We start from the raw sequence: 15,846 nt of genomic DNA, 5'->3' as shown, positions 1-15,846 counted from the left end.
AACATCAAATCCAGAACAACAATCTCTGAAACTTGATTTAGACTAATGATAATCAGAAGGTCTGGAATTTAGTTTGTATTCTACAACAACAACAAAAAAAAAAAGAGAGAAAGGTGAGAAAAGCCTGACTTTCATGTGCTAATTAGGTCACAAAGATGACCATGAATCCCACAAATGCTTGAGAAAAACTGACCACGGTAGACTAAAATCTTTCATACTTAACATATTCTCATTTTACTGGAACCCCTAAACTGAACACAGACCTCTAAAAGACAGAGCCAGGCTCTTCTCAGAGCTGCACTGGGACTAGAACAAAACCCTTAGGACAGAAGTTGGAATAGCGAAAAAACTGTGACCAGATATTGGAACAGGCTGCCCACAAACATGTTGGACCAGAGGATAATCACAAGGAATTACCCTTAAGAATTACCCTACCACAAAGAATCATTCCTGAGGATAATCACAAAGAATTTGACTGGACAAGGCCCTGACCCACCTGTTCTAACCAGATCTGCTTTACATAGTGGTTTGGATTAGAAAACTTCCAAATGCCCCTTCCATGGATGGTCTATGTTTCAATGTACTCAGTTTGATCCAGAACAGTATCATTAAAAGAAAAAGTGAATCCAGTTTTTGACATTATTCTTCAGCTGAACCGTATTCATAACTACCATCATCTGTCCAAGATCATTTATGACTGGGTTTGCTGATGACAGAAGAACCAACCTCAAGAGAGGAGCATGAAAAGGAAAGAGCAGCCCTAGAATCTTCATTGCTGAAGGAAGAATAAAAGCCTACTAGGAGGAGTGAAAGCCTACTGAAATGTCCCTGAAGGGAGACCACAGAAAAGATAGATACAGACTATTGACAAGGGTCTGGAGTGACACTGACAGAGAGAAGATTTTAGGTTGGATAAATTCTTCCCTGTGAGGGTGGTGAGGCCCTGGCACAGGGTGCCCAGATAAGCTGTGGCTGCCCCATCCCTGGAAGTGTCCAAGGCCAGGTTGGATGGGGCTCCAAGCAACCTGGGATAGTGGAAGGTGTCCCTGCCCATGGCAGGGGTTGGAAATGAATGAGCTTTGACATAATTTCCAACCCAAACCATTCTATGATTTTATGTTTCTAAGAAATATTTTCATCATGAGTTCAAAGAATAAATGTCTTACATAAATCTTTGTACCCAACAGAAATGTTTCTTGAAAAAGGCTGAGGTGAACTTTTGGCATTAAGGAAAAAAATATCTTGACAAGAAAGCAAAACTGCATGGGGATGCTTCTTTGGAAGTAATAAATTACTTTGTTAAATTCATTAATTTATTCAAAACCTTTCCTAGGAATCATTAAATGGTACTATTTGATCATGAAGATTTACAAATAACAACTCTTTTTCTCAAAAAGAAAAGTCTAATGCTTCATAATTAATCAACGGCTCTTTGAGCCAGTTTCAGTAGTCTCAGCCTTTATCTTCCTCTCAGCCTTTGAACAGACAAAGTGCTTTGTAATTCAGGGCTTCCCTCTCAAGAGAAGAGCTGGTATCAGTTCCAAGAATTTCATGCAACTGGTCACTCCAACAATATGCTTGATTTTTCTACAGCGCTGATTTAGGAACAGAATCATTTTACTTAGAAGCAAATAGAGGGTACAGAAACACCTCCTGTTAAGAGTTTGGGAATGCTAGAATAAACTGTGGCCTTTCTTCTACAGTTCATGTCTGATAAGCTTAAGAAATGGAGGGTTTAAAAGCAAAAAAAAGGGTCACATGTTTCAAATGCATTCCCACTTGAAGTATTATTGAGCTTCAAGAACTCAGACTGACAACTGAAATTCTCCTGCTTCTCCATGTTATTGTTAATAAGCAGCATTAGCAAAAGCAATCAATTCTTTTTACCTGCAAATCACAGTAATACACTTTAACAGAACTTAAAAAGACGTGTCTGCACAATGGAGAAGCTTTCCAAGAGTAAAAGGCACCGAGTTCTGCCTCAAGCGAACTTTGTCACAGAACAGGTATGTGAAAATAGAAGGTTTGACACAATCTTAGTAACAGTAAGAGCATCACAGCAACACAATTTAATACAACAACATGTCAAACAAAAATCTAGCTCTTTGAACGCGTGTTCATATGGATGTGTGGTAACTTGCACTAATAAACGTCATTAATGTTGTGAAAAGAGCGCTCAAGACCTTTCACATTAAGAAGGAATATATACTTTACAAGAAAATAAAAAGTAAAAAAAAACAACTAAACAGAACCAAACCCAGGGTAATACCAGGTTTCGGCACGATGCACTGCCTAGGAAAACCTGGTGCTGAGTGAATCACTTATTCTGAAAACCAACATTCCTTCACAAGAAGAATCTTTAAAGTAAAAAAAAAAAAACAAAACTCAACAACCTTTAAAAATTCTGTAGATCATCTTGTTATGCACTTAAAAATGAGATTTTTTTCTCTTAATTAAAAGTAAAATAAGATAATAAAGGTCTAAATATAAAGGATAATCAGTATACCTGATAGTTAAATATTATGAAAAAGACACTCTTTAACTTACATGAAGTAAGTAAGTTTCACAAAAGTAAGTTTCACAAAAACTGTGAAACGTCAGAATGTACAGGTTATCATTCTAATCTTATGCTAGAAAAGCTGACACGTGACCATGGATACTTAAAAAAAAAAAAAACAAAAACAAAAATAATAAAAAAAAACCAACAAAAAAAACCCCAAAAAAAACAAAAACAAAAAAAAACAACCCCAAAAATACCCAAAGAACCAAAAATTCCCACAAAATCAGCAGCACATGGTAAGACAGGATTATATTAACCAAATACATTATTTAAGACAGGAATGTACTAAATAAAAATACACAGAATTCTTTTATCATTCCTCTATGTCTCCTAATGGACTGTAAGACTCACTTTTTCAATTAATAAAACAACTCCCCTCAGCTTCCTCTAAACTCTGAAAGTACAGCACCTCTCACAGGGAAAGGTACTCATTCCAGGCAAGAAAAAAGATATTCAGCTATTTCTATGACATGATATTATGTCTCAGATTTTCAAGTCCTTCTGATTTTATATGACTCAGTTTCTGGTCTTGAAAAAAAAAAAAAACCTTAAATAATGCTAATAATATTCATTTTGCCCCAATCATCTATTAGAAATTCAGATTTTATGGAAGTTTAAAGCAAAAACTGAAATACAACACAACTGGTCATTTAAAAAACCCTTTTAATCCTTTGTTTGCAAGCTCTAGATATACTGTTGGAAGCAGAAAAGGCCAGATATTACTCTCCCTCATACACAGAAAGAATAATGTATCATCATTGCACCTTTTTCTCCCTTTACTAATACTTAAAAAGAAGACTTGATGACTATTTGTTCACACATTAAGCAGATTAACTTGACTTTCCATGCTCTCCAAAGAGATGGTCCGGTTCATGAAGAAGCAACTCACGATGCGACTTAAAATTCCTTTTCCTATGACTCTTACGAAGCAAACTGGAGAGGTTTCACATTGTCCAACTCCCAAGTCATAAACAAATAAAATGAAAATGTGAATGTGCTTTCCAACCGAAAACACTGCTGCCAGAATTTCTGCGCACACTATCTTTCTTTTTTTTCATCTTTGTTTTTGATCTGCTCCTAAGCATGCAACACAACACTTTTCATCACATGACCTTTGACGAAATGGATATTATCATAATTGTATGTTCTCTGTTGCAATCAAAAAATATAGAATATTTATTTCTCACAGAAAGTGCTGAGTGCCATCAATGCCTTTGTAATACATTGAGGGGGCTGCAAACAGAGATTCCAGAACAGGCCAGAGCGAAAACAGGATTTGAGCTCAACACCTAACTGCTTTTCTTTTAATCAGATCACAATACTTTAAAATAATTTATCACTTCAGGTTGACTCTTTATGCCTACTATGGATTTCTAGAATACAGCTCTTCTCTAGGCCCAAAGCTTTAGACAAAGATTTGTCAGATCTACCAGGCCCTTCTCAGAAAGGGGGAGACGTTTCCTAAGAGGTTCCATACTCAGCAAGTTATTAGGACATTTGAGGACCAAGTAAGTGAGGAGGGCACATTCCAAGAATATCACACGTCAGTGAACAATTAAGAAAAAATTATTTCTCATTCAAGAAGAGTTAAATTCCCTCCCAACCCCAAACAAACAGACAAAACCAAAATGCTCCACATCTTCCCTGTTTAAAAGAAACCAATTGTTCCTTCTCCTAGCCGGTTTATTTTAAACCACAATTTTGTAAGTCCTCCAAGACCTTTGCTAAACTGGAAGTAAATGCATGCTTAACAGATATTCATCCTAAAGTATAAAGCTTCCATGCATGTAGAATACATGTACCAGAACAAAACAGTAACAAGTTTTAGTGGATAGTTATTTATACAAGCATACAGTGAAATTAGAAATAATATACTTGGGAATTCATGGAATTATTTAAGGTATCAAGGGCCTTACATATTCACAGAGCCTAATGGCTTTTGAAACCAGCACTGTTTAAAGAGAACTAATGAAGTTTATTCAGAAATTACTATGCAAAAGTATCCCTTCTGGCAACGCTGGGAAAACCAACAGAACATTCGGGTTCCAAAGTGCAAACTACATGTAGAGTGATATCTTTTAACTATGTTAATTACTGGGCAATTACATAGTCTTCAGTCAGCAAAATTCCCAATGAAAACAAGTTCTGCTTGACTAAAGTCAGCAAGAAAGAACTTGAATACTACAACAATAACTATTAATGCCCTACACTTACACTCAATAGTAATTAAAAAAAAAACCCCGCATTTAGCAATTTAAAGTTTCAGGTGATAACTACACCTTTCTTTAAAGGCTTTGACAAAGAAATGTAGGTGAATGGCCAACTTCAAGTTAATCCAGCCATCTTCTAAAATACATGATTGTAAAAAAAAATCAATTGAAAAGCTCACAACTATCTTCCTTCACTCATAATTAATAGGTCATTCCTATCATCAAATGATTACTTTCCCCAGGACATATATTGCACACTGCACAACTTACAAAGAAAATTAATATTGTAAAGCATTTCACTAAATAGGAACAAAGAAAAAAACCTTTAAAATGCCAAAATAATTTTAAGAAATTCAAACCCAGTGCATTTCATGAGAGCAGCTGCTCAGGAGGGAGCCTGGCTGGCTGGCACCGGAATTCTGACCAGAAGCCTTCCTGTTCTAGACTGCCTAAGACTAGAACTAAACTCAACTCTGAGACTGTTGGTCTCCTTTCAGCCTTCCTTCACTTTTTTATTTGATGTGTGGGTTTATAATTCAAACCTTGTGGAGGAACCTGGACTGGATTAATAAGCAAAAACTAATCATTAGACCCTGCTGTACCAAAGACACTGTCAGTGTTCCATCCTTTGTTAGCTTTACCGACTTCACGTGTTCTGTAGTCATGTAGAGTTAAACCAGGTTAAATACACACAATTTTTAAAATACAATAATTTTTCCATGGGATTCAATGTTGACATAAAATTTAACATAAAAAAATAATAATTAAAAAAAAACCTCAAAACCCTTATTTATTAACTAGAGACTCTAATCAGATTATGGTGTATTTTACACCATGAGGAAATTGGAAAGATTTTAGCATAGACATTACTGGAAGACAACCATTTAAAATCAAAATGTATTCTGTTTTTGCAAAAACTTTGTTAACTTTTTTCCTTTTTAAAGAAAAAACATTCAAGTATGTTAGAAGGATAATTACTTCATTTCTGAGTGTGTTTTACATATAATACATCTAGATCATAACTTGTAAAGAGTGATTTACATTTTTGTAACTATTTTTGAGTACTCTTGCTACTCAGTATTCATTATTTTACTAAAAACATGTTTTTAATACAGTTCACATCACAATAACTCAATAAATTAATCTCTTCCATCTTTCCTAAACACACTCTGGAATACATGAAGGCAATTTAGCAAGCCAGTATCTTGTAAAAACATTTTGAAACCTTTTACTGATAAGTTCATTTTCTAACAGTATTACATTGGTCCCTCATAAATGAATGACAAAGACGGTTAACTTCTAAAGTTATGCTCTGAAAGTATTAAGGATTTACACTACATTATTTCAGCTTGTTATAATAAAAAGAGAAAAAAAACCCCACAAAACAAAACCAAAAAAAACCAACTACTGACTTTGCTCAACTGTGGGAAAACCACTGGGGCAACACAAGTGTGTGCACCTAGATATAGGTATATGTATAAAGAGAAAGACAAAGAACACACTTATTTTCAGACAGGAAAACAAAAGGATCTATGTATAGCAAAGTCTTCAGGGCACGCAGTCAATTTAAATGAAGTAGTTTCCAAACATAAGTATAATTTGACTCCGTTTTTGAAATTTTCAAGCATATTAGTTCTTGTCTCTTCTCCACTTAAAAGATTCTTAAACCAATATTGTTCTTTCAACCCCAACAAGAGGGCAAGTCAGGCCTCTTTATAAACATCAAAGGCAGTTCATAAGTAATTTGTAAGGATAATTTAACTAAATCCCAGGTACATTCAATATTGATGGAAGTTAAATAGCTGTATCACACACTTTTTGAGCACTCTTTAATTAGAAAAAGTGTTTATGAAAGTCCCAAAGCAGAACCTATTTTTTAGCTCCTAATAATAAGGTTAATCTGGTCTCAGAGTATCAGCATCTCATTTTATCATTCATCACACTGTGATTTACCCAAAATTTCTGTAAGAATAATTTTTAAGTGGATTAAACAAGAGTGGTTTTAAACTCATTTTCTGAGACCCCTTCCAGAGTCAGTTTACAATGCTATTGTCCATCAGTGCTAAACAAATGTGCAGGAACTTGTCCAGAGGGAAAAAAAAAGAAAAAAAAGGAAAAAGGGGAGGTGGGGGCAGAAAGTGTTTTGGGTAGAAATCAGAGTAAAGGTGAACAAGGCAGATATCCCAGTGGGAGTGTGTTACAGCCCCCCCAACCAGGATGGAGACAGATGAAACTTTCTCTAAAGGACTAGGAGAAGTCTTACGATTGCTGGCCCTTTTACTGGGTGTCTGCTAGAAATCCAACCCAGCAGAGGGGAAACAGGACTGCAAGGCAGGCATGAGGTTCTTCTGCAGGGAGGAATTCAAGAGAGCCCAAGCCCAACTAAAACTTAACCTGGCTACTGCCACAAAAGACAATACAAAAATGATTTTATAAATACAACAGCAAGAAAAGGAGGGCTAAATCTCCATCCTCATTGGATGCAGTGGAAAATAATAGTGAGGAAGAATGAGGAAAAGGCTGAGGTAAGGCCAAGCGCTGTCTTGGCCTCAGTCTTCAGTAGCAAGACCAGGTGTCCCCGGGGTAGCCAGCCCTGAGCTGGAAGAGAGGGAAAGGGAGCAGAATGAACCCCCACATTCCAGAAGATGATGCTGCTGTGCCTCTCAGACACACACAGATCTACAGGGCTGGCTGGGATGCACATGAGAGTGCTGAGCAAGCTGCTGAGAGAGCCCACAGAGCCACTTCCAACCATGTACCAGCAGTCCTGGCTATTTAGGCAGGTCCCAGTTGGCCGGACATTAGCAAGTATTCCTCCCACCTACGAACAGAGAGAGAAGGAGGATCTGACCTGATCTCATGTGACAAGGTGACCTGCATTTTGGATGAGGGCTTTGGATTTTTTTACCTGGACTTTAGTAGAACTTATCTTTTTCCAGTGTCTTCACGTGGAGAAACTGGCTGCTCCTGGCTTGAACTTGTACACTCTTTGCTGGGTAAAATAAATAGCTGGGTGAACAGGCCCAGAGAGCTATGAATGGAGTGGCTGAGGGAGCTGGGAATGTTTGGTCTGAAGAAAAGGATGCTTGCAGGGAGGGAACCTTCTGGCTTTCCACAACTCCCTGACAGGACAGTGCAGCCAAATGGAGGTCAGGCTCTGCTCCCAGGGAACAAGGGACAGGAAAAGGGGAAAGAGCCTCAAGCTGCGCCAGGAGGTGTTTAGATGGAATATTGAGAAAAAAAAATCTTCCACAAAAGGGTGGTCAAGCACTGGAAAAGACTGCCCAGGGCAGTGGTGGATCCACCAGCCCTGGAAGCATTTAAAAGATGTGTGGGTGTGGCACCTGGGGACATGGGTTAGTGGTGAACTTGGCAGTGTGAGGTTAATGGTTGGACCCAACCATCTTGAAAGTCTTTTCCAACCTTAACAATTCCATGATTTCAAACTAAGTACAACTTTTCTTCAGTCTGTAGTGGATCAGGCCAAGACACTGATTTTTTACTGTGGCAGCTTATGAACTAAAAGCAAGCTGACTGTAGCATGTGCATCATGTGGAAACCTCTTCAGAAACTCACTATTACACTATTTCAGAAGCTGCACCCCATGGAAAGTCCTTTTAAAAGCTTAACTGGCAAATGCATGCTAAAATATTTCGGTTTCCATTTAAATCTACACTAAATTCCAATCCTCAGAGACAGGATTTCCACTTTATTTCTCTCTATACACACACACTAAGCTCAAGAACGGTAACACAGTGATGTGTTGTTAAAATTTTGAAAAAAGCAAGCCTAGCACAAAGAACTTGCCTGTAGGTCTCTCTTGCTCAGAAATTTTTACAAAATCTCAAACATCACTGTGTTCTGCAATAAACAGAAGATACTTAAATGAAAACACAGGGATTTAATACAAATGGATACTAAAACAAATTCAAAGTAAAGCAATTCCATCTTTCTGTAAATAAAAAAAATCTAGCAGTGGGTTTTGGCAAAGTGTTTCAGTATTAAGAACTACAAGACCAAGTTTTCACAACAATACACAGATTACTGGATAGCTTTTACCTGCATGCACTTTATTCAGAAACCTTAAGGAGACACAGAAAAAACATTAGGGAAACACAGAATGAACTCCTAATATTTACTACATTTATTTACTTACAATCTAATGGAAGTTTAGATAAGAACATAATTTCTAAACCTTTGGAAGTTTTGTATTTTGAATCTTTAAATTTTATGTGGAATCATTTCACTTGAATATAATCACCTGGGAAGGAGACAAAAAAAAATTACTTAGGAGCTTCTAAATTTAAGGCTTGTAAGGCTGTTACAAAGAATCCTTTCATAATCTTGTATATTGAGATATATGTTGCTTATGAATTGATGTAATGGATTGTTAGTTTCTGCTTTCCAGACCAAGGGGGTTTGTTCAGCTGGGTTTTTAATGTTAACCTACTTCCAGTGTTAGGTTAAGCAACCTGTTTCACTGCAGGAGATTATATTCTCTTTTTGTGAGAATGGCTATTAACCGATGAAGCACCTCTAAACCCATTCACCTTCTTCCAAATTTCTTCTGCCTCCAGCTGATGTGTCCAAAAGCACATGTGCAACAGCAAGGATGTCTACAGCAGTGATTTTCTTGAACTGTCCACAGCTTAGAGCAAGCATCTGTCATCCCTTTCAGCTCATATTTATTCAATATCCTCTCCCACAGCTGCATCCCCTCCCCAGAGTGTTCACAGAACAGAATAGTTCCAGCTACAACGGACCTACAACAATCATCTGGTCCAACAGCCTGACCCCTCACCAAAAGTCAGAGCACATTAGGAAGGGCATTGTCCAAGTGCCTCCGAGACATGGCACGCCCGGGACACTGACCACCAACCTAGAAGCCTCTGCCCTGCCTGGCCACCCTCATGAAGGGCACCCCTTAGCCTCCCTCTCTCCAAAAGGGACAAACCAAAGTCCTTGGCTGCTCCTCACAGGACATGCCTTCTATCATATCTGTGCTGAAGTATGGAATTTCCACTCCATTTTCATGCACACTTGTTGTCACTTGAAAGAGATGATTGCCATTTGTGAATTTTTCATCTTCCACTCAGATGAAAAGATGCAGTGCTGTGGTGTGGCTGTGCTGAGAGCTCTCATGAATGCAATGGTTCATAGCCAGAGTGCAATACGCCAGTATGTACAAAATCGAAACCCAATCAGCCAGCACACTCAAACACTGATAGCAATGCCCCTGTGAACTGCTTTTCTATAAATAACACAGCACATTAAATCCCTTTTTAAGTCCTTTGTTGAAGGGAAAGCAACAGCTCTAGTAACAGATTCAAGGCTACAGCCTTGAAATTACTAGTTTTCACGCTGGAATAATTTGAGTTTGGATGTTTTGCACTTCAAAATGTACTTGCACACCCTAAATCCATCATTTACAAAGATATCAAGTTTTAAATTCTGTCAGCCCTTTGTGCCAGATTCCAACTGTACTCCTATAAGCAACCTACCCTCCAGCAGAGATTGCTTTAGTTGATCTGCTACAGCCTTATAATCCAGAAGATGAAGAGAAGCAAAAGTCTCAATTTGGTACTGCCTCTGCTATCAGCATTAAATATTTTAATAACTTTTTCTGAAAGGAAACAGATCCAACCACTACTCTTGCACAGGCACCTAAAATCAATTTATGTATTGATAAAAACAGAAATTTGCCATCTTTTCCAGGACTGCACTAAAATAAGAGGAATATTCCTGGAGTCTATGGAAGAATGGGTCTGAATGGGTCTTTGGAAGAAAGGGTCTGAACCTGACTTATGTTTCACTGCAAGGGAGCACTTGCCTGACTATTTAATATTTGAGTATTAATATCTGAGTATTATGATGCCATATGTTATCAGATAAAGAAGTTAAAATTTGGTTCTTTAATCAAGGAAAATGCTCAATAGGTGAAAACTCTATATTCTAAAACTTACCACATTTGTTCATGGGAGCCCTAAAAATCAGGATTTAGCCCTATATAATTTTCACTGAGTGGAAGGTTTTTAAAGACCTCCAAGTTCTACAAACTGCCTGAGATTTTAGGTCTTTTTTGGTTTTTTGTACTAAATCAGCACTATAGTTTAGACATGCTTGATTTTATTAAAGTTAAAACTTAGAACTTTTGCAAATATAACACAAGACATATTTTTAAGCTAAATCCATTCCCAAATTCTTCACTGATAGGCATTCAAATGAATGCATTTTTATCATTCCAATGACAAATAGAAAAACCTGCTTTTCTCTTATGGGCATTATATAGATATATAGAAATTATATAATATTTCTCTTTCTGAGGATCCAAAATGATTTTATAAATATTATGCTCATTCCTCTAGCTGTGATTCAAAGGATGGGAACATTTAATAGGCAGTGTCTGTAACAAGGTGATCACATGAAATTTTAGCCTCATGAATGCCAAGAAACTTAAGGCAGGCACAGATGTCACATAAATCTGATGGGAAACTGCAGAAAAACTCTATAAAAATCACATCCCTGAAAACCTCTTGAGAAGGAACCTCCATTGCCTCTTGTATGTATAAGGAATAAAACTTAATTAACTTTTTTCTTAATTCAGAAAGTCCTCTGTGAGGAGAAAGAAATTTATGGGTACGTAATTCTGTTTCTCCAACCACTCCCTAGAATGGAATTTACATTTTTAATGGTTTAATTGAAAGAGTGGACAGAACCCCCAGAATTCATTTCAGTCACACCTAAAATAAATCTGCCAACTGAACAATGAAAAGGAAAAAATGCCTGCTATGTCAGAAAAGCAAAATTCTTCACATTAGTCAATCCCAACGTTTCACGACAAAGTAATGCAAATCCTACTGTATGCCAAGAAAGTTTAGATAATATAATTCTACATTAAGAAAATTACAAATCACTTAATTTTTATATGTAAAAATAGTACTACTTCTGGAGACTCAGGTCTAGAGAGCAGATACCTTTGCTTAAAGGATGCAAAGTGATGAGGGAAGACTAGAGCTGCAAGAGGCCTTATCAGAAAAGATAAATCCAACCTTCAAATTTAAGTTATTTATTTTTACTAACACCAGCAGGGATTATTTCCACATAAATCTTAAGTCTTTAGAAGTATGAGGTAGAAAAAACAAAAACAAGTCCTGCACTTTGAATTACTGATGCATTCTTACATTTACAAACATCAAAGTAACGAAGTAATGAAACGTAACAGATGTTAAAATACAGTGCCTGAAAGTCACCTTGGAACAATTTTTAGATGATCTGCCACTTACACTGGACTTAAAGGTAGATTTATTCCACATTACTTAAAATTTAAGACGCTGTAGCCTGAGACTTGTAGTGTATTGAGGGGAAAGCCCTACACAAAAAGCAAGCAAGCAAACAAACAAACAAAATAACCCAGCTGAAAAAGTTCTGAGTATCAAGACTGGTTTAACAAGAATTTTTCTCTTTCATTATTATAAGCAAATTAGTTTTCCTTGAGCAAGAACTTCCCTGTAAGGGCACTAGAGCATGAAGCACTGCACAGATGGACAGCAGCAGATTAGACCACACGTGAGGATACCGGGCCCTGCAACACACAAATCCCACCCCATGTACCTGAACATGGGCAGGAAGGCACTGTGAACTTTACATTTAAGGACTCACAGAAAATGTGTTTCCATCATACCACAAATCTTTTCCCATTCGGTGTTGCAAGCTTTCCTGGAAGCTAGGTTTCCAGTAGGAACCCAGCCAAGGCCTCAGAGAGACACCACGCTTAGGTATCTGTCTCAGCAGTTCCGTAAACATCTGGGGAGTTATTGCCCTTAAGACTGCAATCCAATTACTCCTCTGGAGCAGAAATATGCTTCAGAGCATAACTGCATTTTGTCATCTCTAAATCTCTGTGGTTGTCATCAGCCTGACACCAGAGAAGCAGCTAACAGTGCCTAGACAGCAGATACTCTTCACCAAGCTCTGGCAGTAGCTGTGTCACTTGGAAATAATTATGAAGGAGCTGGCCCAACAGCCCATGGTTGTTTTCAAAGACATGCAGAAAACAGTCAAGGAGCTCCTAATCAATTGCAAAAGAACTAAAACTGCACTGGGAGCTCTAGTGAGGCATGGTCTGCTCACTGTGTCTTCAAATCCTCATGGAGGTTTCTGTGTGAACACAACAGAAGCAAATGTGTCACCTGGTATGCTCAGTTTTCAACCATTCCAGGAAGAATCAAACTGGTAGGAAGCCTTAAGCTTAATTATAGCAATGGTCAGAGAAAGATTTGGATGAAAACAAATCCAAAGGCGACAGACCCTATTCTGATGTGTCTCCATCTGGTGTGCACATGACCCACCCATCCCCTCAGCTGAGCTACAGTAAAACACCATCTCAGCTTCAATGTCCCAGACTAACAGCAAGGAAGTGTTATTGGTGGAACAATTCACACAGACACATTGAGGTACAGAGCACATAAAATTATCTCCTGTATTTAATTGTGTTCCTTTCAAAATATGCTTAAAAATCTCTTTAAGAGGCTCTGAAAAAAGGGACTGGGATTATCTATCCTTCATTGAGCTTCCAAGCATCACCTGTTCGAACTCTACTGTGATTTTCTTCTTTCAGATCCTATCAGCATGAGGATCACTACTGCACTCAACAGACACTGGCCTGCAGTCTGTGTTTGAGGATGGTCAGCAGTCTGTTTCCAGTGTTAGGGGGTGAGAAACTGATAGCCCCTGAAGGAAAAACAAGGAAGTAATTACAACACTTGCATCAACATTTACTTTAGACAGTCAAGCCATGGATGTGGAGGTGCTCAGATCATGGTCATATATTCAAAAAATATATGTGGAAGAGCAAAATCTGAATAAGAGAAAGGCAAACAGCCAGGAAGTGCTGAGAACAAAAACTATTAAGCAGGTCTAATGAAACAGGTGTTCAAGCACTGTGACAAACATTACCCAAAGTTCCACTAAAATGCTGCAGTAAGGTGGTAAAAGATGCATTCACAGTGTGCAATTGATAGGCAAAAAAACCAGTTAAGACAGAAAAGAAAAACTGCTTATGAGATTAAAACTAGAGTCTCCTGACAAGAACCAAAGCTGCAGGCAGAGCTCATCATGACAATATCCCAGAGCAGAAGGGTGGGCTCGGTCGCTGAGGTATCAAGACGACACAATCAACCCTGTTACACAGATCAGAAGCCTCAAAACTCCTAAAATCTTTGAAGACCAGATTTATATTAAGTGGTTTAGATGCCTGAAGATTCTGGGAGATTTTCAGGAATACTTCAACACCTAACTCCATTTTTAGTAACAGATTCTAGGTGCCCACGCACCTCTGAAAAATCATGCAGTGTATTTCACAACTAAAAGATTCAGGACAATGTTTGAAAACTTGGCCATGTACAGTTTGGCCTTGGAAGCAGAAGAGCAAAGAACTCATAGCCAGGATTTCCAAACCTCTGGGCTAGAGAACTAATCCAAGGGTTCTCCTGTTGATGGAGACACCAATTTTCTGGTGCAGAGAAGGAAGGCAGGCCCTTCTGCTCCTCTGAACTAATTCTAAAATCCCCTTTTGAAGCGACCCTTATGCCCAATCATTAAGGACATCACCAGCGCCAACGCGGCTGTCAGTGCAGCGGCACAGGGAGGGCTCGGGCAGGGCAGGCAGCTGAGGAGGCAGAAGAAGGAAGGAGAAGGCAGGTTCAAGTAGGAAAAAAGGCAGGAAAAGGCAGGAGAGGGCAGGTGCTGGCAGGAGGAGACACGTGAGGGCAAGTGAAAGCAGGTGGAAGCAGGTGGGGGCAGGAGGAAACAGATGAAGCTGCAAGTAATTGGAGGAAGGAGAATGGCGGCAGGTGGACCTCGAAGGGCCCATCCCTGCAGCCACGCTCCGGCCGGGCTCCACCTCGCACTCGGCCAGCGCAGCTCCTGGCTGTGACCCGGGCCTGGCAGGGCAGTGACCCGGGCCTGGCAGGGCAGTGACCCAGCCGGACTAGCGCCCGCTCCGGCCAGCCTGCCCCTACCCGTCCCCGTCCCCGCTCCCCGCCGGCGCGGCCTCACCCGGATGTGGATCCGGCCGCCACCCCCCCGCTCCTCGCGGCCGAGGTCACCTTGATGCCTCCGAGCTGAATTGTCTGTCCCCAGGCTGGGTTGTCTCACCTTGTGTAAACGCAACTGATGGTGTCAGATAACTTCTACAATACGAGTTGCTTAATGAAGGAAACAACCTTCTGTTCGAAGCATTGCGTAAGATTGCATCACTGGATAAATATGCATTAGTAGGCGGAGAGCGTGGATTAGATAGGCGGGTCCATGTGAGTTTTCCTTTATAAAAGATTGCAAGTTATTACTACCTGAGCGTGGTTTGTGGAAAGCCCCGCTGTGCGCCCTTTAGGGAATAAACAGTATTTATTGTGTAAACTTTCTAGACTGCTTTGTTTGTGTTTAGGCAGCTCCTAAAGTGGGGGACAGCCCCCGCAGCGCCGGGCGCTGCTGCTCATCCCGGCCGGGCTCGGGGCCGCCCCCGCCGCTCGCTGTTCCTGCCGAGTAGCTGCTGGAAGCACGGCTGGAATCACGGCTGGAATCACGGCTGGCATCACGGCTGGCATCACGGCTGGCTGGCATCACCCCCGGCCCTCGACGGAGCCTCTGCCCCTTGCCCTTTGGTCCGTGTTTGCTCACCCAGCCCGGCCGTAGGCTCGGTGCGTGGCAGAGCACCAGCGGTGTCTCTTCAGTGTCATCCCAGAATCACAGGATCCTGAGGGTTGGAAGGGACCTCTGGAGGTCATCCAGTCCAACCTCTCTGCCAGGACAGGGTCACGTAGAGCAGGTGGCACCAAGGTGGGTTTGGAATGTCTCCAGAGAGGGAGTATCCGCACCCTCCCTTGGGCAGCTGTTCCAGTGCTCTGCCATCCTCAACGGGAAGTTCTTCCTCATGTTAAAATGAAACTTCTCGTGTTTTAGTTTATGGCCTTTGCTCCTCATACTGTCAATGGCTACCACTAGAAAGAGTTTGGTCCCTGCTCTTGGCACTCCTTTGAGATACTTACCTGCATTAATGAGTTCCCCTCTCAGTCCTCT

General features: G+C 39.8%; 1 protein-coding gene across 7 annotated transcripts in view; it reads right to left on the bottom strand.

Moving 5' to 3' along the window:
- Nucleotides 1–15,178, bottom strand: part of CCDC91 (coiled-coil domain containing 91) — a 114,479-nt gene extending 99,301 nt beyond the window's left edge. Inside the window, exon 1 of one of the 7 annotated variants that reach the window (XR_010999508.1) lies at nt 14,926–15,168. The gene's annotated coding sequence lies outside the window, so the exon portion shown is untranslated. Of the gene's footprint in view, nt 1–14,876 lie in introns of all 7 variants that reach the window. The other 6 variants (XM_068191718.1, XM_068191717.1, XM_068191715.1 and 3 more) reach the window with 6 other exon arrangements.
- Between the last annotated feature and the right edge of the window lie 668 nt (nt 15,179–15,846).

This window comes from Anomalospiza imberbis, chromosome 5 (assembly GCF_031753505.1).
Source record: "Anomalospiza imberbis isolate Cuckoo-Finch-1a 21T00152 chromosome 5, ASM3175350v1, whole genome shotgun sequence".
Classification (NCBI taxonomy): Eukaryota; Metazoa; Chordata; class Aves; order Passeriformes; family Viduidae; genus Anomalospiza; species Anomalospiza imberbis.
Note: the sequence above shows the minus strand (reverse complement) of the source record. Positions and strands in the feature narration are given on the sequence as shown.